Source organism: Lepidochelys kempii, chromosome 1 (genome assembly GCF_965140285.1).
Source record: "Lepidochelys kempii isolate rLepKem1 chromosome 1, rLepKem1.hap1, whole genome shotgun sequence".
In the NCBI taxonomy this organism is placed as follows: domain Eukaryota; kingdom Metazoa; phylum Chordata; order Testudines; family Cheloniidae; genus Lepidochelys; species Lepidochelys kempii.
Window position 1 is genome coordinate 201727092 of NC_136380.1, and position 27381 is coordinate 201754472.

A 27381-nucleotide genomic window follows, 5' to 3' on the forward strand; every position below is an offset into this window, starting at 1 on the left:
GCCAGTGATCCTAAACGGTAACTTGTAGTCAAAAGCACACGAGCTGGATCCACAGGAGGCATGTGGTGGTGGAGAATTGAGAGAAACGACATATCCCACTCTCATGGATGAAGGGCCAGCTAGCCATCTATCCAATTTATCCCATAGATCAATGAGTAATACAGACATATTAACATCCATTTTCCCAGTGTCCTGAAGCTTGGCCTCTAACCTAGTGTCCCAAACACAACCAGAAATGCTGTTCACTACAAAAAAAAAAAACCACTGCAGGATGCTTTAGTACTCAAAGCTGCTTCTTTGTTCCATTTGCTCTCTGTCTAGGAGAGTATACACAACAACATGCATTAAGACATAAGGGAGTAAATTTCCATGTGCTGAACAGGGATTTAGCCACATGATTCCCATTGATGTTAATGGGAAAGGAGTGTCTAAATCCCCATGTAATAGGTTGAAATTTTATCCTAAGGAGCCTCGCCATGAAGGAGCCCATCAACACCTCTTCTTAAAAGTACAGTGAACACATCGATCCTGCCCTACTTGAACTGTCTTCACTGGTGCCAGGTCCAGTTGGTCTCTTAAAAAGGGCCCCCTGAAATTAACTCGATTTCAGCATTTAAAGCCATCTGCCTTTAAATTGCTTGACTATTGAGTAATGTACCTGATACACAGGCTAAGGGCATGACAGAAGCTGATCTTGTGCTAGTCATGTCACTTTGATGGGCTGACATTCCAATGGAACACAGAAATAAAGGGATGATTGAATGGGTTCAGATCCAGCAACAAATGGCTCAGTTTTTAGCGATAAGGACATCCTGCTATAAAATACATCATGAGGAGCTTCTAACCACAGCCAACATCAATAGGTTGTAAGGAATTCAAGAAAGATACTAAGTCCCTTAGCTTTATTCCTGCCTTAAGGAGGATGGAGATAAACATCAGATTAAAGTAAGGAAATCTCTTCTGTTTTCCAATTATATAGATATAGTCACTTGCAAGACAGCACATTTCTAAGGTCCAAAATCTACCACCAGATCTTTTCTATGGATCTCAGATAAGATGCTTAACTAGAGTATATGGGTCTGATTTTTTCTCACTTATATTAATGTTACTTTTGAGTTACACCAGTGTAAATTAGAAAAGAACCAGGCCTTTTTCCTGCCTGAATTGTGTGGTGATGTGCCAATGAATCCTCACATCTTCCAAATAATGTTTTTTGTTATAGTCATATCACATTTACATTGGTAGTAATGGATTTTGCCTGCCCCTCCCAAAAGGGGATAGGGGAAGTGGTTTGGCCAAACAAACTGTTTTAACATAGGTTTCAGAATAGCAGCCGTATTAGTCTGTATGGGCTGTAGCCCACGAAAGCTTATGCTCTAATAAATGTGTTAGTCTCTAAGGTTTCACAAGTACTCCCGTTCTTTTTGTTTTAACATAGCACACCATTAAATTAGATTTTACTATCCTAGTACTGGCTTAAATGAAGTCTGGTTCAAGCTGAATAAATGAAAAACAGCAGCCTCCTTATCAATGTACATCTAGCAAAAATGGTTGATGTATACTTGTATTTTTGCACATATATTTGCTAATGTTAAGGTCTCAGTGCAAATGTTAGAATTCAAGATTATGTGGATTTGAGAAATACCTTGAAGATTTTGATTACAGTAAATATAAACAGCTTTTGTGTGTTTCATGAATGTTAAAGGGAAGGACATACATTTTGCTCTAGCCATTGCACTGCAATATCAAAAGATAAGCCACATTTCTCAGAATGTATCCACTTTGAAATACTGTAGATATGAAAATTAATCTGGCATCATCTTTTGAAACTGCAGGCTTCTGGGATGAGCAAACGGGTACAGTTTTCTTGTAACTGTTTTTGAACACCATGTGTTGAGAGAAAACAACAGAACGGAAATTGCTCATCCAAAATGCTAACTTGTGGCATGGCACAGCCAAAAACAGGTGTGTGGCATGCCGTTCACTTCATTGACATGCCTACCACATGTCACTCAGTTCTGTCACCCCCATCATTTTCTTTTGGAATTTATCCTCTTGCAGACGGTAAGATGTGGTTTGACAGAGAGTCCAGCACAGAAATGACATGACCTTTTAGTGAGCAGACATTTTGGGAAAACACTCACTGGGATAATCCATCACAGAATAATCCTTTGGATTATCTGTTGTGACCCTAGTCTTCCAGCACAAACATAAATGTGCTTCAGATAATGTTATTCCCATTAGCATAATATTTTGTATATATTGTCAGGATAGAGAATACAATCTTGCTAATTCACACTAATGACCGAGAGAGTGACCCATCACAAGTGAGTAAAATTTGTAAATTAGCAAAAACGTGAACAGACAATACCAAATAAAAATAAATACCAAAGATAATGCATCACAGAACATACTTTGTTCATTTATTTTGACAACTGCTTAGTTATAATTTATGAAAATACTTTACAATGTATCAGTAAATGTGCTACAGTAAACTTTGTAAAAATAATGAAGTCTTCGTATTCTGTGTGTGGCTGTCTATCCGTGCATTTCTATTGCACTAATAGTGGTGGTAACTGGGAACCAATAATGCAACAGCTCACTATATGGCACTTGGCTAATTTGTCTATGGGAGAAAATGGGAGAGAGAAAACAGCATTAGTAGATGGTTCTCCTTCCTCACAGTTCTCTTTGCAGTTGGATAACCCAGAGTGCACTGGCTCATAGGCAGCTAGTTTCATTCTGTGTGCATGTCCTCTGGGCAATCTATTCCATGGCTGAAACATTATAAAATAGCTGTCCAGATTTTCCCAGAATGCACATTGCAGAATGTGGCTAAACAGCACAGCAGACGTGAATACACAAACAAGTTTGACATGTGTGTGTTGTGAAAAAAGTTGCTGTGTAATTACAACTCAACTGGATCAGATGGAAGTGTCATGACCGGGTCACCAAAGCACACCTATACCTGTAGTGTGATTGGGTCCTACAGGTCACATTTTCAAAGGGTCCTCAAACTGGCATGTAAAATTGCAGGTGTCTTCTCCCAGCCATGATTTAGATAACTAAACTTATTTGAAATGAAGTAGCTTGTGTGCACTGAGCAGAGTTTAATCTGCCCCAAAAATCTTGCATTTGCAAAATCACACTGAGGGAGGTATGGGAATTATAGAATTTACTTTTGGAGCTATAACCCTACATTGTATAAACATTAATCTATCCAGCCTTGGGGAATTTTCTTGATTTTAAAGATGAAAGCGAAAATGTTGCCTTTTCTAAGGAGGAAAGGCAAAATGGTTTTTGGGAGTGGTATTCTTCTAAGAACTGTGTTATGGTCTACAATATCTAATAAAAGAGGAGGATATCTCATCAATATAGTTTGAGAGGTGATCAAACCAATGCTATGTGGAGTGTTAATCTCAGAGATTATCTCTTGCCCTCTGCCTTTGTGAAGCACCAAGTTAGCAGTTCGCCAGTTTTGTTATTCCATTTGTTCAGTCTGGCTCTGAAATGTTACAGATATTGTTCCACAACTCTTTAATTGAAGAGTGCATGGAATTCTTGATAAACTTTTGTAGAGGAGTCAAGGCTGTCTGGATCCCCACTCGGGGGGACTTAAAAAAGTTATAGCATTGGGCCCAATGTTTGCATAAGGGTTAACTCAGTAAAATGCAATGCTGCAGTGACTACCATTATCGTATTTATCACAGAATTATTGTGTAGTTTACCACTTAGTTGTCTTGAACTATCACACAGTATTTCCAGGTGAATAAGGGACAGTCCCTGCCTCCCTGCTATTTGTCAGTGTGGACAACACTGATGGAATTGAAAGGCTTACAGTTTCCCATGGCCAAAAACGTAACTCAAACAATCTCATGCAGTTTCAAAACACAGGATGGAGAACCAGGTCATAGCTCTGCAGAAATGCAATTGCTCCACTGAGGCTTTTCCCTCCTCCTCAGGATGGAATGTATTATTGTAGCTCAGAACTACAACTTCATTCTTGGTGGTTGCATTTGTGTCCAAATTTCTCTTTGCTAGCTGCTTAGGCTGGGTGAGAGGGGTATCACCCTGGAGGATCATGCTGTTAGAGGACAAGAGACAGCTCAAAACATTGTTTTTTTTAACCCTTGTCTCATTATCATTCTGCAGTGGTACATATGTAGCACAGATAAGCAGTGAAAAGAGGAGATGAAATGTCCATGATGAAATACAGAGACATTAAAGTAAGGGAAAGCTGCCTTTCTTACTATTGGCTTGAAGTTAGCAGACCTGCTAAAAATTATACAGTGGAAAAACAACATGTTTTCAACAAAAGGCGACTTGATCCTTTCTTCAGATTGCTCACAGATTGCACAGCACAGGAGAATGCAGGGCCATGAGAACAGGCGAGTTATAAACTGTGTGGCTTTGAGAGCTACACACTGGCTGTTGTTCTGCCAGTACACTGCAACATATTTCTATTAAGCTATATACCTGAGGGACCATGTCGATACCCTCTGTTCTGTTACAGCACCTGAAACTATCAACGTAGTCACTACTGACCAGTCCATCCCTAAACATAATCCAATGGGGAGGGAAGGGTCTTCTCCGTCAAAGGCCTGAATCTGGAAGGTTGTTTTCTCTTATGGTTGCCAAATCACATGTGTGGCATCCTTCAGGGTGGGGCATAAGCTTCTTTTGTTCCCTTCTGCTGTTAAATGGGGGGCAGCATCAGTAATGTATGTTTAGGAGAAGTGCTGCTGAGTGTTGTTGGGAGCTTTCGAGGATCTTTTTTAGTCGTGTCACCTTATTCAGGATAAATCATGTTTTTATTTATTGTAACAAACCTGTAAGTCACAAGTCACCACAGGTTTATTGCACTTGTGCTTAAGTGGGATAGAACTCAGATACTCCTCTGAAAGCAAAAGACCTTAGCATGTGAGCTAAAAGAGACTTAATTATTTGTAGTCCAGAGCCTATGACATAGTTTACTAGCTGAAGGCAATGAGTAATACACTGGCTAGTTCATGAAATTATTCTTTGTTAAAAAGCCCAAAGACCTTTGTGCAGGAGTTCCTTAAAATTATCATCTTTTAAAATATAAAACATTATAACACTCACAAGCAAAAGGATGAGAGCACAACAGACTCTCTGAGCCATCCATCATTCTGATGATGCCATACTAAGCTCTGACTTCACGTCTTACACAAGTCTTGAAGGACTTTCGCAGTTCTTTACAAGGAAAGACAAAAATCAGGAGCTGCAATAAAGTCACTGCTGTTTAGATCTAAACTCTCCTGCAACAATTTTTCTGGCCTGTCACATCACAAGAGGGGGTATCAATAAACTTTGCAGAGTGAGATTTGCAGTCCTCGTCATTGCATATGTAATATCCTGTCAAAACATTGACTTGCTGACACCCTATCAGGTACAGAGTCTGCTGTTGTCACTCAGTCATGTACAGTATAAAGAAAAGGAGTTCTTGTGGCACCTTAGAGACTAACCAATTTATTTGAGCATAAGCTTTCGTGAGCTATAGCTCACTTCATCGGATGCATACTGTGGAAAGTGTAGAAGATCTTATTATATACACACAAAAAGCATGAAAAAATACCTCCTCCCACCCCACTCTCCTGCTGGTAATAGCTTTATCTAAAGTGATCACTCTCCTTACAATGTGTCTGGGAATGAAGCAAGGTGGAAACAAGAATGGATTCAGAGTGCTGCACTGCTTGCTATAATGTGCTGGTTTCCTCTTTTAGATCAGACACAACAAATATCCAAACTCAGGAGGAGCAGGGCCAACCCTCCGTTTACGTACAGTGGCATCAATTAAAAATAACTCCTCTGACTTCAACCGAACTATTCACATGTTTAGGTTTAGGCGCATGCTTAAGTATCTTGCTGAACTGGAGCCTTGATGGCCCTCCCTTGAGCCTCTGGCACTGGCTTCCAGCCTCCTTTTGCATCAGATTCATACACCTCATCCTCAGTTTAAAAGCTCCGCACAGCTCTGGCACTGCCTACATCTTGTCTCTTTTCCCCTACTAATGCCCTCCTTGAAGCCTGCCCTTGTCTCAACTCACTGTGTCTCTTTCTCCAACAAATGATTTTGCACTTTTTTTCATGCCATCATATGCCCTGAATCTATATCTTTCATCTCCTATTAGTGTACTTTGTTCCTTCAAACTATTAATATGTTAATATATTCAAAGCAAGGAAAATATATAGATAGATATCTTTAAGTAAACTAATTCACAGAAGAATCTCTCATGATCTTTTATTATTGTAGCCCTCATCCTTCCCTTCCTCCTCAAATTTGGTTATTACTCACTGTGCTATGGTACCATTTGGTCTAACTTATGGCCAGCTCCTGAGGAATGCTGAGTACCTACCACTCCTATGAAAGTCAACGCAAGCTGCAGGTGCCCATCACCTCTCTGGACTTCGTCCTTAGACTGTAAGGCCCCTGATTTCAATGGGAGTTAGGCACCTAAATACCTTTGAGGATCTGGGCCTAAGTTCCTTGGGGCATGGAGCTCTTGTTTTTATATGTCTGTTAAGTGTCATGCACATCAAAAACTTTCCAGAAATAATAAATAATATGAAAAACAGTGGACAAAATCAACATGTTGCTCCATCAAGTCAATAGCCTAGTCTCTTATGGTATGTCTACACTGCAATTAGGCCCCCGCAGCTGGCCCACCTCAAAAGGTCCTAGAGCTCGGGCTCCTGCCCAAGACTCATGTTCTACCCCACAATTAAATAGCAGTTTAGCCCGAGCCCCATCAGCCTGAGTCAGCTGGCATGGGCCAGCCAGGGGTGCCTAATTGCCATGTAAACATATCCTCAGGGTCTCACCTTCCTGACTTTGGTCTCCCATTGACTTCGATAGTGTAGGAACATGGTCTTATGGAAGACTCCAGCCATGACTGATTGCGCATTGCCTTCTAAGACCATAAGTAGTGGGTGAAAAAAGACATGCAGGATGGGGTAAAGTCCTACTTCCCTCTCCCCACATAACTCACCTGATAAGTAAGCCTGGATGAGGGCTTGCAAACTGCCTGCATACAACAATTGGGAGCTCTGATCTAGGTCTAAGTTCACCTTCATTGCAGAGACAAAGGTTTAAAGAAAACATATGAATGAATAGAGAGTTAAAACTACTAGAGAATGCACCCTGGGATTATCTGTACTATCAAGACAGGAAAACTTTGCAGATGCTACTGTCTCTCTAGAGGAATAAATGCTTGCATTTTAATATTCTCAGCAGCTGGCTCCTGTTGAATGCCATCAGGATGATTCAGCCACCCACCAGGAACACCAGAAGCAGCAAGTGCACACACACACAGAAATCTGCAAAACTTTCTGCTCTCAGTGCCAGGCCCGTTATTCAGGCAGTCTGATCTTCATTAACGATTCATCATTACCTCCAGCAGCAAGTTTAGCCTCATGCCAGGGTGGTGAAATAGAAGAACTAATCCACAGTCTCACGAAGATCCCCATAATCATTCCATCTGCCTCGTGTCTATAGTGCATCCTACAATCCATATACTCAGCAATTCACTCTGTGGTTATTTCATTTACCTTCAGCTTGGCCACAGACATCACATCACCCCTATCAGCTTGTTTCATCAGACCAATGGTTCGCACTGTCTGGTATCATTCCTCTGCTTCAGTGGTCAACACCTACTACTTCCATTGAAGGTGACAATCCCCAATAATGTACATAGCCAATTACTCAGTTCTACATGGTCTTCCTGAGCCTACTGATGATCTCTTCCAATTTTCTTAACCTCAGTGGCTTTCCAACTGTGGTCTGTGGAGCATTTGCAGGTGGTTTATGGAGCTGCTTCAGTAAGCAATCATGAAGCATCTGCCACTGCTAAAGGAGTAACGCTTCCTGATAGCTGTAGACCGGGCCAGATCACATAGGGATTCTTGGAGGGGTTAATCTCTGGAAAACTCAAAAACAAAACACCCCTTTCTGCCCTTTCTGTGGCAGATTTGCATCTCTCTTTCAACAGGTGCTTCTTTGGTGTAAATTCAGCTATGATCAACTCTGAAGATACTCATAGTGGAGTTTGGACCTAAACTACACCTTCAATACAAAAATTACCATTAATTCAGTACCAAACTATCAACCAAGCTGCACTGTTTTTGTTGCTAGAATTATGACCAATGAACTTTGATGTCACCTGGCTAGAGGCATCAGCTTGCCTTTTGTTTTTGAGAAACAGGTTTACTCCCTCCCTAGACTTGTCCAGTAAACACATTTCAGCCACAACTTCAGCTTATGTTCATAACTTTACATACAATGTTGCTACACACACTTCACCATATTATTGATCAATGAGTTAGTTTTCAAAGGATACCTCACAAGTCATATTTTGCACAAAGATTATTACAATAGCATGTAGGGTATGAATACAGGGTGCATTCGGTAACAGGGAGGCATCATGCACTTTATGATTACATCAAGGAACTGGGAGTCAGGGTGCCTGGGTTTGGCACTTGACTCTGTCACTGACTCAGTGTGTGATCCGTGGCAACTTCTTTGTGCCTCAGTTTCTGTATCTGGGAATTCCAGTGGGAGCAATGATCCCAACTGTTGTAAAATTGTTTGAGATCCTTATACAAAAGAGACTATATAAGTGTAAAGCATTAATGTGGTCATTAGCCTGAGAATTTGGTCAGCCTGTTGCTGGGATCACATGGTAAAGATTTTACCTTGAACCACATGTAGTTTGTTAACTTTTACGCTTGGTCTACACTACACAGTTAGGTTGATGTAAGGCAGCTTACGTCTACCTAATTATGTCAGTGTACATGCTACAGTCTTGCTCCCGCTGATTTAAGTGCCCTACTACGCTTTCACACCACCTTCATGAGAGGCGCTGGGCTTAAGTAAGTGTAGTTAGGGTGACACAGTGTCGGTGTAGACACTGTGTTACTTACATCAACTATTAGTGCTGGAGCCGTAAAATTCACAAGAAAGCCAAGCAGCTAGAGCCCAGCTTCCCCCTGCTCCCCTGGAGAGCTGGGCGGCTGGACCTCACTCCCAACTGGGAGCCATGAAAGAAGCCTGGGTGGCTGGACCCCGCTCCTGGCTGGGAGCCAGGGCAAGAAGCCTGGACAGCTGGACTCTGCTTCTGGCTAGGATCTAGGGTGAGAAGCCTGGGCAACTTGGAGCTGGGGCAAGAAGCCTGGGTGGCTGGACCCCCCTCCGCAGGGGTGAGAAGCCCTGGTGGCTGGACCCCACTCCCAGCAGGGAACAGGGAAGCGAGATGTTCTGGGCAGCTTCCCCCCATTCCCGGAAGGGAACAGGGAGGCAAGAAGCCCCGGGCAGCTTCCCCCAGACCCAGTGGGGAATGGGGAGCTGAGGGGGACAGCCCGCCAGGAGCCTGTGAGGCAGCTGGGCTCCAGGGAGCTGCCAGTGGAGCTGAGAGATCAGGCTCTCATCTCCCCACACTGCCCCTCTTAGGTTGGTGAAAGCACTCCAAGTGAGGATGCGCACCACCGACCCAAGGAGGGTAGTGTAGACATGCACCACAGCAGTAATTACTGCGGTGACTGTAAGTCAACCTAATATAGGTCGACTTAAGTTTTTAGTGTGGACATACCCTTAGTTACTAGTAAGTGTTTTATCTTTATTTCTCTTGTCACCATAATGACTTATACTTGTACTCACTTAAAATCTCTCTCTTTGTAGTTAAATAAACTTGTTTTATTCTTTAGTCAAAACTAATCCAATGTTGTGTTTAAACTAAATTGTTTGATTTAGTTGGGGTTGGTCCTGCATTGAGCAGGGTGTTGGACTAGATGACCTCCTGAGGGGTCTCTCATTCTATGTTTAGTAACTCCAATTATAGTAGCAAACTGTTGTACATTGATCCCTTACAGAGGCAATGGACCTATAATATCTGAACTGTCCAGGAGAGGTCTGGACAGTGCAGAACACACATTTGGGGTGAAAATCCAGGACTGGGAGTGTGTTGGGGCTACTCTGCAAGTGGTTACCAAGGCTACTGGAAGCCAGAGTGTGGCTGGTATGTTCCTGATGAGCTGCTGGGGTCAGAGTTGCTGGACCAGGGCTGCAGCTATTCACAGATGCTCAGAGTGCTGCTTGGCTGTTTGTGAGCAACCCAGGTGGGCACTACAGCAGCAAAGCAATGAGAGGCACCCAGGGTTGCAGGGCAGATGGTAACACAACCTGTCACTGGTCTGGATTGCACCTCAGCAGGAGATACTCCCCTTCCCCGTGATATTCAGCAGCACAGGAAGTGATGCTATCATATTCCTTACACTCTTCACAATGAATGACCCTCACAATCAGTGTCATTTTCCTAATCCACACTGTTAACCCAAACCAACCTCACATTAACAAGGTTAAAGTAACTACTCCTACCAACTCTTCTTGACATCAAGCTTACTCTGTCAGGTGCACTATTTGATAGTTATTTATGGTAAGTGACCATTCATAGCGACTGGTAAAAATTAATACTTGAATTTATTTATAAAAATAACTTTTTCCAAACAATAATTTTTAATGGAAATTTTCATTTAATCAAAATTAAAAAGCAACTAATTTTCACATAAAAAATTAACAGAAACAACATAAAACCAAAACCTGACACAAATATTTGTTTTTTAGTTAAACCAAAAATATTTCAGTGTTCTTTTTCTTGCCAAGAAAAGGAAACATTTCTCGTAATATTTAGATCATTTTCATTTGTTTCAAAAAAATTTGAGGCAAATAGTGACCATTCACCCTCCCCTCACCAGCTCTTCCAGTTAGCTATCTCATTGGACAGTATATGGAAACACTGGAGCTGTACTTCGTGCAGGTAAAAGTTGGGTTTCAGCACTGGGAATGGATTAAATTGTTCTCTCCTTGTTAGTTTAGGACCCAAGTATATTGATCATTCCTTTTTTTAAATTGTTTTAAGCAGAATGTAAATCCTCACAATGCCAGTGACAGGCAGTAATGGTTTTAGAAATGATTTTCATGTTTTTATCAGTTATACTTTTTGCTCTGAGTCTTTTTTTGCTCACACAATTTCCCTGGGATAGCATTGTTTGAAAGGTGTTGGAGTACAACACTCAGTGATTCATCAATCAACAAGAAAACCCAGATATGAGTTTTTAGCAAGGAATAAGTGTCGTGGAGTTTACTTCCATGGACTTCATTCAAATCAGAGACATGTCAGCCATACAAAGACGGGTTGAAGGGTTGCTTTTTACAGCTTTAAGTGTATTACAAAAGCACGTATCTTCTTAAAAAATCAGACAGATTGGTTCAGATTAGCAGTGTCAGTGTTTAGCTTATAGTACAGTGGTGGGCAACCTGCGGCCCGTCAGGGTAATCCATTGGCGGGCCACCAGACAGTTTGTTTACATTTGCACGGCCACCCGCAGTGCCCAGTGGCCGTGGTTTGCTGTTCCCAGCGAATGGGAGCTGCTGGAAGCGGTGGCCAGCACATCCCTGTGGTCCGCACTGCTTCCTGCAGCTTCCATTGGCCGGGAACAGCGAACTGCGGCCATGGGGAGCTGTGGCAGCCATGTAAATGTAAACACACTGTCAGGCAGCCTGCCAGTGGATTACCCTGACGGGCCATGTGTGGTCCCTGGCTGCAGGTTGCCCCCCACTGCTATAGTAGCTGCTTAGAAATTATTACTTGGTCTCACCCTCTTTATTTTTCTGGTCTGGTTAGGACTCAGGCCTGTGATTTCAAGAGGAAATCTAAGTCCTTCTGAAAAATGCTATTTTTTTCTGAATAGAAGCCAACCCTAGTTCTACCTTGGCCAAATGATCTTATCAAGATTTAAGAAGAGAAGAGTGGTATTACATTACTTTCAATGTGTGGGGAATTTATTACCTTCACACACAGTACTCTTATAACATTACTGACAGGCGTTATCAAACTTATTTTACAAGTTAATAAAAATACAAGATAGACATGACTGGGAGTCTGAGAGGCAAAGAGCTAAGTATTCCAATTTCTCTATACTTAACTGCATGAGAAGCAAAGATTAATAACATTTTGCCATTCTACAGCACCTTGCATCTAATGATCTCAAAGCATTGTACAAGCCTTGCTGAAGTAAGCGTCAGAACCCCCTGTGAGGTAGAGAACTATTAGTCCTATTTTATAGTTAAATTAACTCAGACAAAGAGGTGAAATGACTTGCACAAGGTTGCACACTGAATCTGTAGCAGAGTTGGGAATGGAGCCAGATCAGTGACTGAATCCTCTAGCCTAACCACCAGAATATGCTCTCTAAAGGAAAGCCAATATACCATTTCAGTACTACAGCAAGGTATTCACGCCAGAACAAACTTGAAAATCAAAACAACATTTACACATAGACAGATTTAGTTGGAGCACTCACTTCTTTGGTCCCTTTCCTATTAATGAAGATAGCTATGTATTAAGAAATGCTTTCTCCCTTCTAACCCAGCTTCACTTTTGTTAGATCCTGAAGGCTAGGACTGTAATCCTGAGCAGTGATGGGCCCAAGTCACAAAACTGAGATCCAAAATTTCCCCAAATTGGCATTTGTGTTCAGGCCACGGGTTGAAAAATGTACGAGTCCCCTACTAATCTGAGCACTAAAGACATCATTTTCAAAAGCATCTAAGTGACTTAGGAGCCTAAGGGCTGTACTTTTTAAGGTGTATATATATATACACACACACACACACACACCTTTAAAAATATGGCCCTAAGTCCCTATTAGCCAGGCTGAAATATACATGTAAAGCCACATTCCCTTCATTTTAAAACAACAATTTGACATTTATTGTGCACTGTACCAAATTATAACATTGTCAACTATCTTGCTATATTTTTAACAAAAGTTACTCTGTCTCTCATGCTTTTGTGTTGTACCTTTTGACCACTACTGGCTCATTTCACGTTTTCCCCCTCTTTTTTTGGCCTGTAATAGCTCACGATGTATCTCTTTTCACATTGTTTTCCCTCTCTCTTTCCAATGCTTTTCTCTCCCTCCAACCCCTTATATCCCTTTTCCTTTCCTTCTCTCCAGTGAGACCTCCACCTTTTTCTATGAATTTTCTCTTTTCCACCTTGCTCACCCAGGAAAAAAAAATCTCTTCCAAAGTATGCTGCTTCTCTTTTCTATCCCATCAATCACCTTCCCCTTCTATACCCTTACACCCTCCTCCCCATCCAAAACTTAATTCTACCTATACACTCACCCCCAACCCTTCAATTGCACATCTGGCTTCAAAAGTTCAGCAGACATCTAACAGTCAGAGGACCAAGCTAAGGACTATGAGTACCTACATGGGGAACAGATTTCTGACAGCAGAGGGCTCTTTAATCCAGCAGACAAAAGCATAACAAGATTCAGTGAAGCTTGGAAGCTGAAAGTAGACACATTCAGACTAGAAAAAAAGGAGTAAATATTTAACAGGGAGGATAACTAATCATTGGAACATATGATCTAGGGGTGTGGTGGAGTCTCCACTACTTGAAGTTTATACATCTAGATTAGATGTCTTTCTAAGAGATATTCTGTAGCTCAGCCAGAAGATATGGGTCTGAAGCGGGAATCACTGCGTGATGTTCTATGGCCTGTGTCTGCAGGTCAGGTTAGATTGTCATTATACTCCCTTCTAGCCTTAATATCTATGAATATATTTCAATCAATGCCCCAGGGAGAAGCCAAGATACTGCCCAACTTGCTGTCTCTGGATTCTGTTTGGCAGTCTTATCTTTTGAAGCCTCCAGCTAGTAAGTGTTTGATAAACAAAAACCACTCAGCTTCCTTTGACTATTAGGAGCATTCTCCTACTTCTTGGGTATCCTCTCCCACCTCAGAGCCTGCCAGCTGTTGAAAGAGTGGCAGTGATGGGTATCTCCATTGATATACTCCCCTCCACAACCTCCACTTTTGGGTGGTCCTCACTTGTGCACAGTCCCAGTGCCTGCCATGGCTGCTGCCACTCAGAGCTTTTCCCAAAGAGCCTCAGATTGAAACTGACCCAATTCTTGTCAGCTTCACTAGAGTTCCCACCTGCAGCAACAAAAACTGTGGAGACCGGTCAGTTTTTACCCCTCTGAAGCTTGGAAAAAGGCTGGAAAAGCTTTCAGCAGCAACACAGCTATAAGACTGCAGACTTATGAAATCGACAGGACTTTGATTTAAACTGAATTTCCATTTGGAAGATTATCTTCATAACCATAAGGGCTAGATTTTTTTAAAACACAGAAGTGTAAGAACTGAAGATTTGACAATCACCCAGGTATGTTTTCTACTGGCCCGAGCTGAATGGATTTTTCAAGCCCTGCTTAGACCCGTTCCAAATTTTGGATTTATGGCATTGCTGTAACTTACTATATCATTTATACAGTGCTTTGAGCTTATGAAGCATTACTACTTTTGCCAAGATCTCAACATAATGACTCCACTGCATGGTTAAATAAACACGGAGCTGTGAGTGTGCAAATCACTGTTTAAAACACAAATAGCTTTGGTAACTATTAGCAAATGTGGCAATATAATAGATGACAGTTCATGTGAAAGAGAAACTATATGTAAATAACAACTCACATTTGGAGGGGCAGTGTTTCCTAGTGGTTAGAGCATGGGCCTGTGATCCAGGATTCCCAAGTTATCTTCCCGGCTCTGCCAACGATTTGCTGTATGAATTTAGACAAGTCACTCAAAACTCGCTGTGCCTCAGTTTCCTCATCTGTAAAATGGAGATAATATTTACAAACATCACCTGGGTGTTGTGGAACTTAAATCATTAATGTTTATAAAGCATTTTGTCATCTTTAATTCAAATTATGCTGTAGAAGTGCAGTGTGTAAATGCGAATATTATTGTTTCAATTACATCCTGATTGGATTCCCAAATTTTTTATTTTACTCATCTTTGAAATGCAGCAATCTCCGGATGGGAGATAATGTAAGAACAGTCATACTGGGTCAGACCAATGGTTCATCTAGTTGCCAATGCCAGGTGGTTCAGAGGGAATGAATGGAACAGGTAATCATCAAGTGATCCATCCCCTGTAGCCCATTCCCAGCTTCTGGCAAACAGGGGCTAGGGACACTTCAGAGCATGGTTTTGCATCTGGTGCATCCTGGCTAATAGCCATTGATGGACCTATCCTCTATGACCTTATCTAGTTCTTTTTTGAACCCTCGTATAGTCTTGGCTTTCACAATATCATCTGGCAAAGAGTTCCACAGGTTGACTGCATTGTGTGAAGTACTTCCTTTTGTTTGTTTTAAACCTGCTGCCTATTTCATTTGGTGACCCCTAGTTTTTGTGTTATGAGAAGGAGTAAATAATATTTCCCTATTTACGTTCTCCACACCAGTCATATTTTTATAACCCTCTATCATATCCCCCCGGCAGCTGTTTAACAATACCCAGCAACACTTTTACATCAGTTCACATCAGGAAGTGTAGAAAAATACTGTATCGAATTGTAACTTCTGGGGGAATTTAAGGAGGCAGAATGCAATGACCAGAATTGATATTTAGTCAGGACACAAATGCTAACCACCTGCCTCAATGAGGGCGGAACCTGATGGGGCCGGCGGCGAAGGTAGACAGTCCTAATAGTGAGGGAGGGGACACTCTCTGAGGGACACCAAGTAGCTCCTCTCCTCCGAGGCTCTCTGACACCCATTGGGCAGCTGAGGGGGAAGGGTGCTGCAATGGAGCTGAGAGAGACTCCACATGGTCCCTGTCCAGGTTGAATCCTGGGAGCTGGGGAATGCTGGCCAATTAGTACCAGAGCTTCCTGCTGGTGGGAGGAGTTACCTGGTCTCCCTCAGCAAATGTCCCCTCCCTTGCTGCTGGGACTGCCCCCCCCCCTTCACTGCCAGCCCCATCAATTTCCCACACCCACTGAGGCTTTTGAGACAGGACACAAATGGCCTAGATCTCTATTTTACATTCCATCCAAAAGACAGCACTTCCAACACCAGAGATCACCCCCCCACCATCACGCTGGGGCATTAGTTCAATACTGATCAGACACAACAGTGTCCCCTACTCAGTCACTGACTCCACTTTCTGCAGTGCTCTTGTATGTCATGAAGGTCCTCCAGATCAAATACTGGCCAAGCCTGATTGTGGCTGAAAGGAACAAAACACAAGGTTGCGTGGCTGCAAAATGCAGGCTTACGTTTCTCACTATGTGTTTTATTTTCTCCTTATGAATATCTCCTTCAGAAAAAAACAGATAAATAGGCTGGACATTCAACTGTGTTAGCAGGAGAGGCCATGTGATCAATGAGCGCCCATTCCAACCATGCCTTCAGGACACAGATCTCCCACTAACTTCAGTGGGAATTCCATGCATAGAGCGGTTGCAAGATTGGACCCTGAGGGAAAAAGTAATTAGTTACAGAGGGAAAAATTCCATGTACTGTACACCCTTATGGCCCTGCAGCACACAGGCAGCAACAGTACGCAAAATGCGGAGCAGCCTGCTGGCTCATTTCATTAGTGGGGAAGCCTGCAGCTGATCAGCTCTGTTTTCCTCTCTCCAGCTGTACAATGTTGTTGTGGCACTGGGAATTTGCTGTGGCTTCTGAAGATTATGGGGATATGCTTCAGCAAGCCAAAAAAAAAAAGTCACAAACAAAATTAAAAGAAAGAAAGAAAGACAAGAACAGCTGATCTCCTCACTGGAGAAGACTCTGGCACCTTCCTACATATGCACACACCATTTTCTTTGGTATTTCCTGGCCAGAAAAATCATCACACAATTTTTTTATGGGGGAGGGAATAAAAATTGTTTCTCATACTAGTTCTTCAAACTTTATGGGATATGTAGTTGAGATTAACAGGTGAAAGCGTTTAATGATCCATGCTATTCAAGAGAATGCACACAAAATATTCTAGGTAACTAATTTCTTCACTGTTCTCCAGACAGTCAAAACTGTAAAGGCCATCTGACGTAAAATAAGTTTTTGGAAAATGCCATGAGAAATCTTATCCAAATGATCCAGTTCCACTCCCATTGACTCCAGTGGGAACAGGATCAGGAACACACTTTGATGTATTATCTTAAATGCAATGCTATGATTGCAAACTTAACTGCACAAAAGTCTGGAAATTAAATGTTATCTTTTTCAACACAGATGGACTCAAACCACCAAATATGGACCAGGATTCCCTATGATTCCAAATGTTCAGGAGTGTTTGGATCTGAGTTTTTTTTGGGCACCTGCTAGAAGCCTAAGTATTTTCCCAGGCTTATGAAAAGGAAGATATATGAGGTGTTAAGAGGAGAGTGGCATCTGCAATGTGGCAGAATTACAGTGGTTACAGAAACCATTGCATGGATTTGTTGGATTTTTTTAGATTAAAAACTGTAAAGGTAATTACTTTAAGGAAATTAGTTGCTTATAACTTATATTTTTATTAAACACTAAAAATTAAAATAGAAATAGAAAAAAATGTATTTTAGTAATTAATCAGAAGTGTCTTTGATTGCCCGGTCCTAAAAAAACCCAAAACAATTATTTTTTCATAGAATCATAGACTTTAAGATCAGAAGGGACCATTATGATCGTCTAGTTTGACCTCCTGCACAACGCAGGCCACAGAATCTAACCCAACCACTCCTGTAACAAACCCCTAACCTATGTCTGAGCTATGGAAGTCATCAAATCATGGTTTAAAGATAAAATAATATTCACCTCTGAGCTGAGAACAAATGTTAGACACTTCAGCTCTGATTTATTTATTTATTGTGAAAGTGGAAACCCCTGAAAATTGGTGCTTAGGATGAAAATATGATCTCACCCATAACAATAATAAACTCATCTAATAAATAAATGCAAAATAAACCTGACAAAAATAAACCAAAATTGCAAAGCCTGCCCCAATGTGGCAAATACAGAACAGAGGAACTCCATGTTCTGCAAAATGTTAAATGAGTTTATCCTTACTTGTCAGCACTCATTTCACCAAGAAATTTAACTGGAACATAAGAACAGCCATACTGGATCAGATCAGAGGTCCATCCAGTCCGGTATCCTGTCTACCGACAGTGGCCAATGCCAGGTGCCCCAGCGGGAGGGATAGCTCAGTGGTTTGAGCACTGGCCTGCTAAACCCAGGGTTGTGAGCTCAATCCTTGAGGGGCCATTTAGGGATCTGGGGCAAAAATTGGGGATTGGCCCTGCTTTGAGCAGGGGGTTGGACTAGATGACCTCCTGAGGTCCCTTCCAACCCTGATATTATATGAGTGAACCTAACAGGTGATGATAAGTGATCTCTCTCCTGCCATCCATTTCCACCCTCTGACAAACAGAGGCTAGGACACCATTCCTTACCCATCCTGGCTAAAAACCATTAATGGACTTAACCTCCATGAATTGATCTCTGGTATTTGAAGGCAGCAGGGTAACCTATCATGCTAAAGAAGAATCAGTGTCTATTGTCAGTAGTCATCCTAAGCACAATCTGGTGCACTATAGATACATGTGTTACACTAACTGATTTCTCATTGGCAATTACCCACCCAAATAATGGTCAGACCCAACTTTTAAAAATCAGATGGGAGCAATCACATTGAACCAAGCACAACTCTGGTGTAATTCCAATGGCTTCAGGTTATACTAATGGAGTTACACTAGTCATAAATTTAGCCTAAGACCACTGCAGCCCTGCACTTTCAAACATCCATCTACTGTCACTTCAGTTTTAATTTTCTGTGACTCCACAATCTCATGATGCACTTGTACATCTACAAAACATTATTTGGATTTACATGAGTGTTACAATTTAATAATTGACTCTGCATATAACCAAATTAAAAAGTTTCAGGGAGAGGTAGTTCTAGGATAAAGAGTTTGAGCAGAGCTCATCATATGGTCAAAGCTTGTAAAAGGTTTTAGAAGTCTTCTACATCATACCGAGAAATGTCTCCAGCTATAATTTGACCCTTCTACTTATTGTCAAGTCAACTAGATTCATGGGTGGCTACGAAAATGATCTTGCAAATAAATATTTGCAGCTCTGACTATTCAGAACATTGGTACGTGCTTAAAGCAACAAGGAACACAATGTACCATGCAGGAACAGTACAAAATTTTTAAATGATCATAACATTTATTTCAAAACCAAATTTCTTCCAAGACAAACCCCAGCTATTCATTCAGCACCACGTACATGCCTAAATATGAAATGTTAAAAGAAAGAGAGAGAGAAAGAAAGAAACATTTAAAATGTCTTAAGTGGTTAAAGACTCTTTTTCATTCATGCTTAGATGACTGCAAAAAAGGGAAACACGTCTTCAAACTGTTGAGACAGATCATGAAATATTTCTCAGAAAATTACCATTGAGGCTGAAAGTGAGAAGATGAAAAATAAGGTTTAAGAATGGAAGAGCCATCTCAATCACTGCTATAGCATCTCTGCTGCAAAGACGGTGTGCTACATATTATACATCTATGTTATTCTGTGCGAAATTATGCATACAAACATTATTTTTCTGTTTCCAGTTATAAGTGTTAGGCCTAATCCTTAAGTCCCAACTCTGTTTTCACTTAGCCCTTACTCGGGCAAACTCTCACTGAGTTCAACAGTGTCAGATTTGGATAAAAAATGAGTAGGGACCTCTGCATTTGGTTCTACATATGTAGGGTAACACTGAAATGCAGCTACCTCTAGGTCTGTAACAAAGTCTGTATTAGTGACATATGTCTGACATATGGGACTTCAGGGCTCATCTGCTGACTCAAATATAAACTAATAATAAAGTGGCCCATTTCTGATATCACAGTCTATGCACACATGTACCATCTATCCAAAATATAGCATACTAACTGTATATACAAAATACAAATGTTCCTTCCACTTGAAGAGGGCAACCAGTCAGCGCACAGCAGGTTGTAGAGCAGTGTGGGGAGGAGAAATTTTGGCCCTTGGAAACCAAGGCTAAACGTCCACTTCTTATAAAGACTGCTACGAGTTCTTTAATGAGTCTACAAACCAGACAGAACCTGGTTTTTGAAGTCTCCTCAAGTAAAGACATAAATACATTGAGTTTCAGAAAACTGTAACAATAATCTCCTCACAAGTGATTTATTGTTAAAACCAGCACAAGTGGGGAACGCTTAGCTAAAAGGTAGGTCCCTACAATAAATGCTGTTTCCATAAGGACTGTTTATATGATCATACACCTCTGATTCCCAGTTGCTGTCTTCCCCTCCCCCTCAATGCTCTGTTACAGGCAACTTCCATTGTAACATACACACGCTAGGTCTGATTTGTATCCTGTACTTTATTCTGTATTTCCTATGCAAGCTAGTTTTGTTTCCTAACAGCCTCTTTCTGAACTTCCACTGTTGCTCATATGGACGCACAAAAGCTCAGCCTACAGTTTATGATCCATGAAGCTTTCAAATGCAATAAATAAAAGATGTCAAATAAATAAATAAATAAATAAATAAATAGTTTACTGAAGTGAAACTAGCAGCATAGATCTGAATCAGCAACCAATGGCCCAGTGTTTCTCTCCCTTACACCAAGACAGGTGCTTCCTAACTTATCCCACTAAAGTAGAAAAGAAAGAGGTATATATATATATAAAAGTGTGCACACATGTATGAGGAATAGTAAGGGAGAGAAAAGGGGTAAATGATCGAAATAAAACCAAAAGAGGTATTTTTAAAAAAAATCTACAGTGAAGTTTAATTTTGGCAGAGGAGTATAATCAGCCTTTGGAAATAATTAAAGCTTTGTCTTTAAATAAAGCATCAGAACAAAAAGCTGAGAAAATGAACGGAAAACATACACACAGTCACACACAAAAACTGGGGAATAAGGGAGAAAGAAATGAAAGAAAAAGAAAACAAACAGAATCCTAACAGGCCCATTCTGCGAAAGGGAGTCCAAATAAGGAGTCATATGATATCTGATAGTGCAGGACACGTCGCCAGGAGCTGGAGCAGATTGCCTGCAGGAAGAAAGAGCCAGTGTGTTCCTGCTCAAAGAGCTTTTCTTTCCTTGTTTTCTATCCCCCCCCCCTCCTCTTTTCTCTTCTACTGTGAATGTGTTACTCTTAGGTCAGGTCCATGAAGAATCCCAGAAAGACAGCTATCGTCATTCACTGTACTTCTGGAAATGGAGATAGCCGGTGGAAGATGCCTTCTAGTTGAGACTGAGGGGGACTTATGTAGATTACAGTACTGCGTACCCTGCTCCTTCTATCACCACCTCCAGGGTTGCAGTCACAAAATGCTCATGTAGCATGTTATAGAAAAAGAAAAGAAAAAATATTCGGGAAGGAGGAGTAATGAGATCTCTTCTTCTATGGAAAACTTCAAAGGCCGAGTTCCTTCTCAGCATGTTTGTATTTACTTTTCTAGGTAATTTTTTTTTGTGGGGGAGGAAGGGGGGAGAGACGAAATCACAGAAAACATTAAAACAATGACAGGTTTCAGAGTAACAGCCGTGTTAGTCTGTATTCGCAAAAAGAAAAGGAGTACTTGTGGCACCTCAGAGACTAACAAATTTATTACAGCATAAGCTTTCGTGAGCTACAGAAGAAGTGAGCTGTAGCTCACGAAAGCTTATGCTCTAATAAATTTGTTAGTCTCTAAGGTGCCACAAGTACTCCTTTTCTTTTTATTAAAACAGTGAAAAGTCAGAAGCTGGGAAAAGTCTCCAGAATACCGACAGAAATGAGGGCTTAAAAAAAACCAACACCACAGAACAGAAAGGAATTTTTGACATTTCTAATTGTCTGTCAACAGGCCACTGAACTTCTTGCAGTGTCCACCAACTTCTCATTACTCTGGCATTTCACACGCAACTATGGAGTCCATGAGGCACTTCAGACCAGGCTCTGCCCACTGTTACACCAGTGTAAATCCAGAGTAACTCCACTGACTGCAAGAAGTTATTCTGAACTTAAAGCATTGTAATTTAGAGAAGAATTTGTCCCTTTCATCTTCTGTAAACACATTAATTCTGAATATGCACCTATTAAATGCACGGGATTGCCAAAAAAGAATGTAGTATAAATGTATGCAGTACATATGTAGCTACAAAAGATCACTTCCTGGAAGAGAGGCATGCAGCATGAATAAAAGAAAAAATTAATATTAATGATATTTTGTATCCAGAAACAATTGTTAGAACTGCCTTTGATCTAGTTCTATACATTGTGTATTTATGATTTTTTGGGTGTGTATATATTGTTTTCTTCCTTGCTTCCTGTATGATTGATAAATAATGTAGTTTTTGGGTCTGAAATTTGACAAAGCAAGGAAAATATAAACCAATAAAAGAAGGAAGAAAGAGTTTAGCTTAAAAAGCATTTCCTTGAGCTTGCGAATTTGCAGCGGTCTGTGTACTCAAACATCTGAACAAATGTACATGAGGCATGGGATTTAGTGTATTTTGTATACTATGCATGCATACATTTCATATACAAGCATCTCCTTTACCACAACTGTACTATTAGTTTGTATATTATATGTGTGATAGCCTATGTCTATTACATGTACAAGTGCACATAAGAATATGCACATGACACAAAATGCACATACATAAACACAAACCTACAACGCACATAGATCGATTGGGCAATCCTTATCTGTGGCTCCATTAGAGAACTAAGCAGAGTTTGTAAATGAAACGTAGTCACTCTGGAGATGTTCCCATCTAGCAGGAGGAACAAAACAAAACAAAAAAAACCCTGAGTCCCACTAAACAGCGGAGGCTTCCAATGAGAGGTGACTTTTAGAAAGATGGCCAGGAAAAAGCTGTGGCCATTGATGCATGCCGTAGTGCCCCATCTGTATTTTAGGAACCCAGCTTCCACAAGCCATGACTAACTTTTTTCTTAAGTGGCAGAAAGTGAAAGATTTCTGCCTCCACTCATTTATTTATTTTCCATTGCATCCTCCCTTTTTCCCAATGAGAATCTGGTTGTTTGTTTGTTTTTTTTTAAAGTAAGCAAACTGCTTACACCATAACTTTTATGGGGGGAAAATAAAAACCAGGTAAAGTCAGCAAAGCAGCAGCTGGATTTAGAGAGAGATTAAAAAAAAGGAGAAAAGAGCAACATATCAAACTCACTTGATCCCATTCCCCCCTCAATCTCTCCTTTGATTTATTCCAAAATATAAAATCGGGGGGTAAGGGAACTGAATCTCCTTTCAATATATTTTGTTGCTGTCACACATTCTGTGGTCTGCTTCTGTCACTTTCCATTAAGGAGAAAAAAACCACCCTAATAAAAATAGAAAAACATATCTCAGGCGTTAAGCTCGCTCTCCCCCTACCCTTTGTAAAGAACTCTTTGTTCTCTAGTGAAAATGCTGAAAAAATCCCCGGGCAGCGACTCCCTGAAACAAGTGCAAAACACTTAGAGGCTTTTGGGCTGGCTGAGAGCCAGAAACCCTCCCGCTGTCTGGTTAGGAAGGGGGGGGGGGGAGAGAAGAGAGAGAGAGGAAAAAAAACTGGAGCTTCCTTTAATAGATATAGGAAGCTTTTTTTTTTTTTTTTTTTTCAAAACTGGCGGTCAAGCGTTAAGTAACTCCCCGTCTAAATCCACCTGCTGGAAATGAACTTGGGTAACCCCCCCAGGAGTGCACAAAGAGAGGAGACACAGTAACATACTCCATACTCTTCTCCCCACCCCCTCTTTTGCCCTGCTTCCATTCTTCCTGCTCCCATCACACGAATGCCCACAGATTCTCTCCCCCTCCATCCAACAACAAACATACCAAAATAAATGCTCGCTCCATCTCCAAAAAAAAAAAAAAAAAGCTTTCCATCTTGCTTGCGACACAGTGATAAGGGGTAGGGAACATCTCATACCTGGTGTGAATGCTAATCAGCCAGGAGTTCTCCTTTTTTCTCAAGACAGGGAACTGTTTCCTTCCAAATTTATTAGAACCTCCTCCACTGCCTCTTTGAAAAACCTTCTTTGTCACCCTCTTCCCAAGTCCTGATACTTCTTTAAAAAAAAAAAATGGCTTCGGAGCTCCTTCTATTCTTGATATTGATTCTCTCTCTCTCTCCCCCCCCCCCACCCCTCCTCCTTTCTCCTGTCTCTGTCTCTTCTGAGTGGTCTATTGATAAGTCCCTAGAGGCACTGGGTCAGCCTGCCCGTAGGAAACCAGACACAATGCACAAATCTCCGAGTGCCATTCTGCCATCAGCAAGCAGACCACGTTTGGGAGAGAGAGAGAGAGAGAAAAAAAAACAGAGCAAAAGACACAGAGAGAGAGAGAGAGAGAGAGAGAGAGTGAGAAAAAGACTGATTGGAACAGGAGGGAGGGAGAGAGAGAGAGAAAGCAAGGGAGAGAGTGAGAGAGAGGAAGAGGGGGAGAGAGAGAGAGAGAGAGCGCGACGCTGCCAGTCAGGTTAATCATCCCTACTTTAATTAGCTGTTCGGCTTAGACATAAAACAATTGAATTTGAATGATCTGTCAGTGGGCTCGGCTGAACCAAAGGGGAAATGCGAATATTACAAAAAAGACTGTTGGTGTATTCTGATAAGCTAGACTGGAAAATCCTCAAAGGGTAACTATTAAAACTTACCACTGAACAAAAAGTAAAAATACAAATGGCATTATACAGAGGCCCTCTGTAAAAAGCTGGGAGATTCCCTCTCTCTTTTTTATTAACATGCTATCAAAGGTTCTATTGGTGGTCAAACACACACACACAATTCTGGAGCCTTCAAATTCTACCTGTCCTGCAGCATGGAAAAGGGGTTTAATTTTGTTATTAGAGGTATTGGTTTTGTTTTCAAAACAAGAACTTAATGTTATTCAGAGGAATTTTCCTGATGGATCAGGTGGACTTTTAAGGTGCAGAGACTGTATGCTCTGTGAGGGTATATCTTCGGAATCAACGGCTAGGTAGGGTAGACAGATGTCACAGACAGACACAGATACCAATTGTAGATGGATGGATGCTGTAGACAGAAAGGCAATCCCAGGTATTATGGATAGATAAGTCCTAAGCATAGCACAGGGTCTCCTTAAAGGCAAAATTTCTAACTACAAATAGGTGCAAACCAATCTATTCATTCTGCCCTGCATTGCAATCTGAGATGCAGCTAAAATGGTTTAATTGTAGTGATAAACAGTGCAGAGAAAGTATGGCATGGCAGGCAGGGGAGGTATTTATGATACTTCTGAAAACTCTACTTTTAACAGGTATGGAATAGCTACCCTCTCTGTCTGAAAAAAGGGAATCAGGTAACATCACTGCTACTACTAGAAGATGTTTAACCCTCAGTACACTATGCACAGGACATCCATTTATCCAAATGATGGGAATTCCCTCCCCCCTTCCCCACCCCCCCACACACATGGAAAATGTATTATGTGCAGGAGGTATGGTATGTTCTAGATATTCCAAATGGGGTAGGGATGGGGAACTAAATCCATGAATTCCACTTTATGAATATCTGCTGTAAATCACCATTTGTACAGATACAGCTATGCCACACAGGTTCATTTCTGAAGTGTGGGAACAGGGTAGAGAGAAAAAGGGATAATCCTTTACACTTAAGACTCTGAGGAGATGACTGTCTTTCTGGAAGACTAGCTCTGGGCATCTCCTCTCATACTGTATATTTTGGGTGTTAAAAAAGAAGCATGCTCTATAAATTAATTCAGAGTTATCTTTTCTACATGTGATAAACCTATCAGCAGGGTTAGTGCTAGCTGTATGTATGCGCCATATGGTAGGTGGACAGTTGATAACTGGCAACAGCATTATAACCTATTCCCAATGCCCTGTGCTCCAGGAAGAGGATGGGTTGGCCATTTGTCACTTATAATTCAGTGCCCTAGGTGACTCTACCCCACCTACCCCTAAATCCAGCTCTGCCCATCAACTGCTGTCCACTGACTAAGGACAGATTATCTAAAGAACTAATCTCGTTCAAAAGGAGACAGATCCGCTAAAGAAGCAAACAGAATAGAATAAAACAGATAGATAAACGTACAAGTCCCCCTCCCTCACACAAAGAACAGTTGCCCATAGAGAAGTGAGCAATGTCCATTAGCTGTGCTACAGAAATGAAGTCATTTCTGAGGAGTGCAAAAGAAAATCTCAGTGAAATACAGTGCAGTCAAGAGCCCACAAAGAAGGAAAAGATCTTCCATTTTAAAAAAGGAGCTTCTAGAAATCGCCATGAAACAAACTACTGTTCTTTTCTCTGGCTCAGTACTGAACTAATAACCCAATGAGGTACTAACTGGCTCGGTACAGATAGAAGTGCTACATTTCTGATGAGATACAGCGAGGTCCTGATCACTTGAGTCAGGGGTCCAGTGGAAGAAATAGTATGTACTCATGTAATCAAAGACAATCACATAATATCTTTATGGCACTAGGCAATATTATAATGGCACAAGGGGGCCAAAAGGGTTGCACAGGCAACATTATTACTGGCATTTCATAACTTTTGAGTTCTTGATTTTGCAACATTAATCTTAGTTTAATGAATTTTTTAAATATAATTTCCCAGTTTTGTTAAAAAAAAACCACACTGAACAATCAAATTTCATCATGTGGGACCATACTGACCCTTACATGACTGGAAGGTTTAGAGTTACAGCACAGAACTCTAGCACTTGAACTGACACAGTAACTGGTAGCAGTTGTACACTGTTATCTTCAAAGTGCACCAGCCACCACAGAGGGATGAGAAAGATATTTTGCTAGTGGGTTTCACAGCTATCTGCTGACAGAAGATGAATGCTGTGACTCAGGAATCCTGGGTTCAATTCCAGGTTCTGAAGGGAGGGAGCTCTAATGCTTACAGAACCTCTTGCCTCCATCCCCAGCTTGTCCCCTGCTGCTCTTGTGCCCAACCATGTACCCCACAGCCTGGGCCCTTCTGATCCCCATATTTCCTGCTCCTATCCCCTTCAGCTCCTGTCCCCCAACCAAGTCCATCCCATTCCCCTGTCCTTTTGCCTCCCTCAGCCTGACCCCTTCTCCTCCTGCTCCTGTCCCCCTGCACCAGCCTGTCCCCTACCAGCCTCTTTCTGTTCCCCCTTCTTCTTAGGATGACCAGACAGCAAGTGTGAAAAATTGGGATGGGGTGGGGGGGCGTAATAGGAGCCTATATAAGAAAAAGACCCCAAAATTGGGACTGTCCCTATAATCTGGTCACCCTACTTCTACTATCCCCACCCCTGGTCCAACCTATCCCCATCATCGCCACTCCTACTCAAATCAGTCTGCTTTTTACTTCTCGTCCATGCTCCCTGGGCAGTGAGCACCAGCAGACTGAGTACTGAGAGCACATGAAAGGCAGTTTCCTTGCACTCACTTCTGGTGTCCAGTGCCCTTGGCTTGATCATGTCCGTCACTCTCAGTGGGGGTGACCATGCTCAGTGTGCTTAGTATGCAGCTC

At 41.5% G+C, this 27381-nt stretch overlaps 1 protein-coding gene across 10 annotated transcripts in view; it reads right to left on the reverse strand.

Annotated features, from left to right (window-relative positions):
* The window catches only part of ZBTB20 (zinc finger and BTB domain containing 20), a 669002-nt gene that overhangs the window by 110752 nt on the left and 530869 nt on the right, over positions 1-27381 (reverse strand). For all 10 annotated transcript variants that reach the window (XM_073308823.2, XM_073308794.2, XM_073308802.2 and 7 more), the window contains one exon: positions 14563-14704. The gene's annotated coding sequence lies outside the window, so the exon portion shown is untranslated. The remainder of the gene's footprint in view (positions 1-14562; positions 14705-27381) is intronic.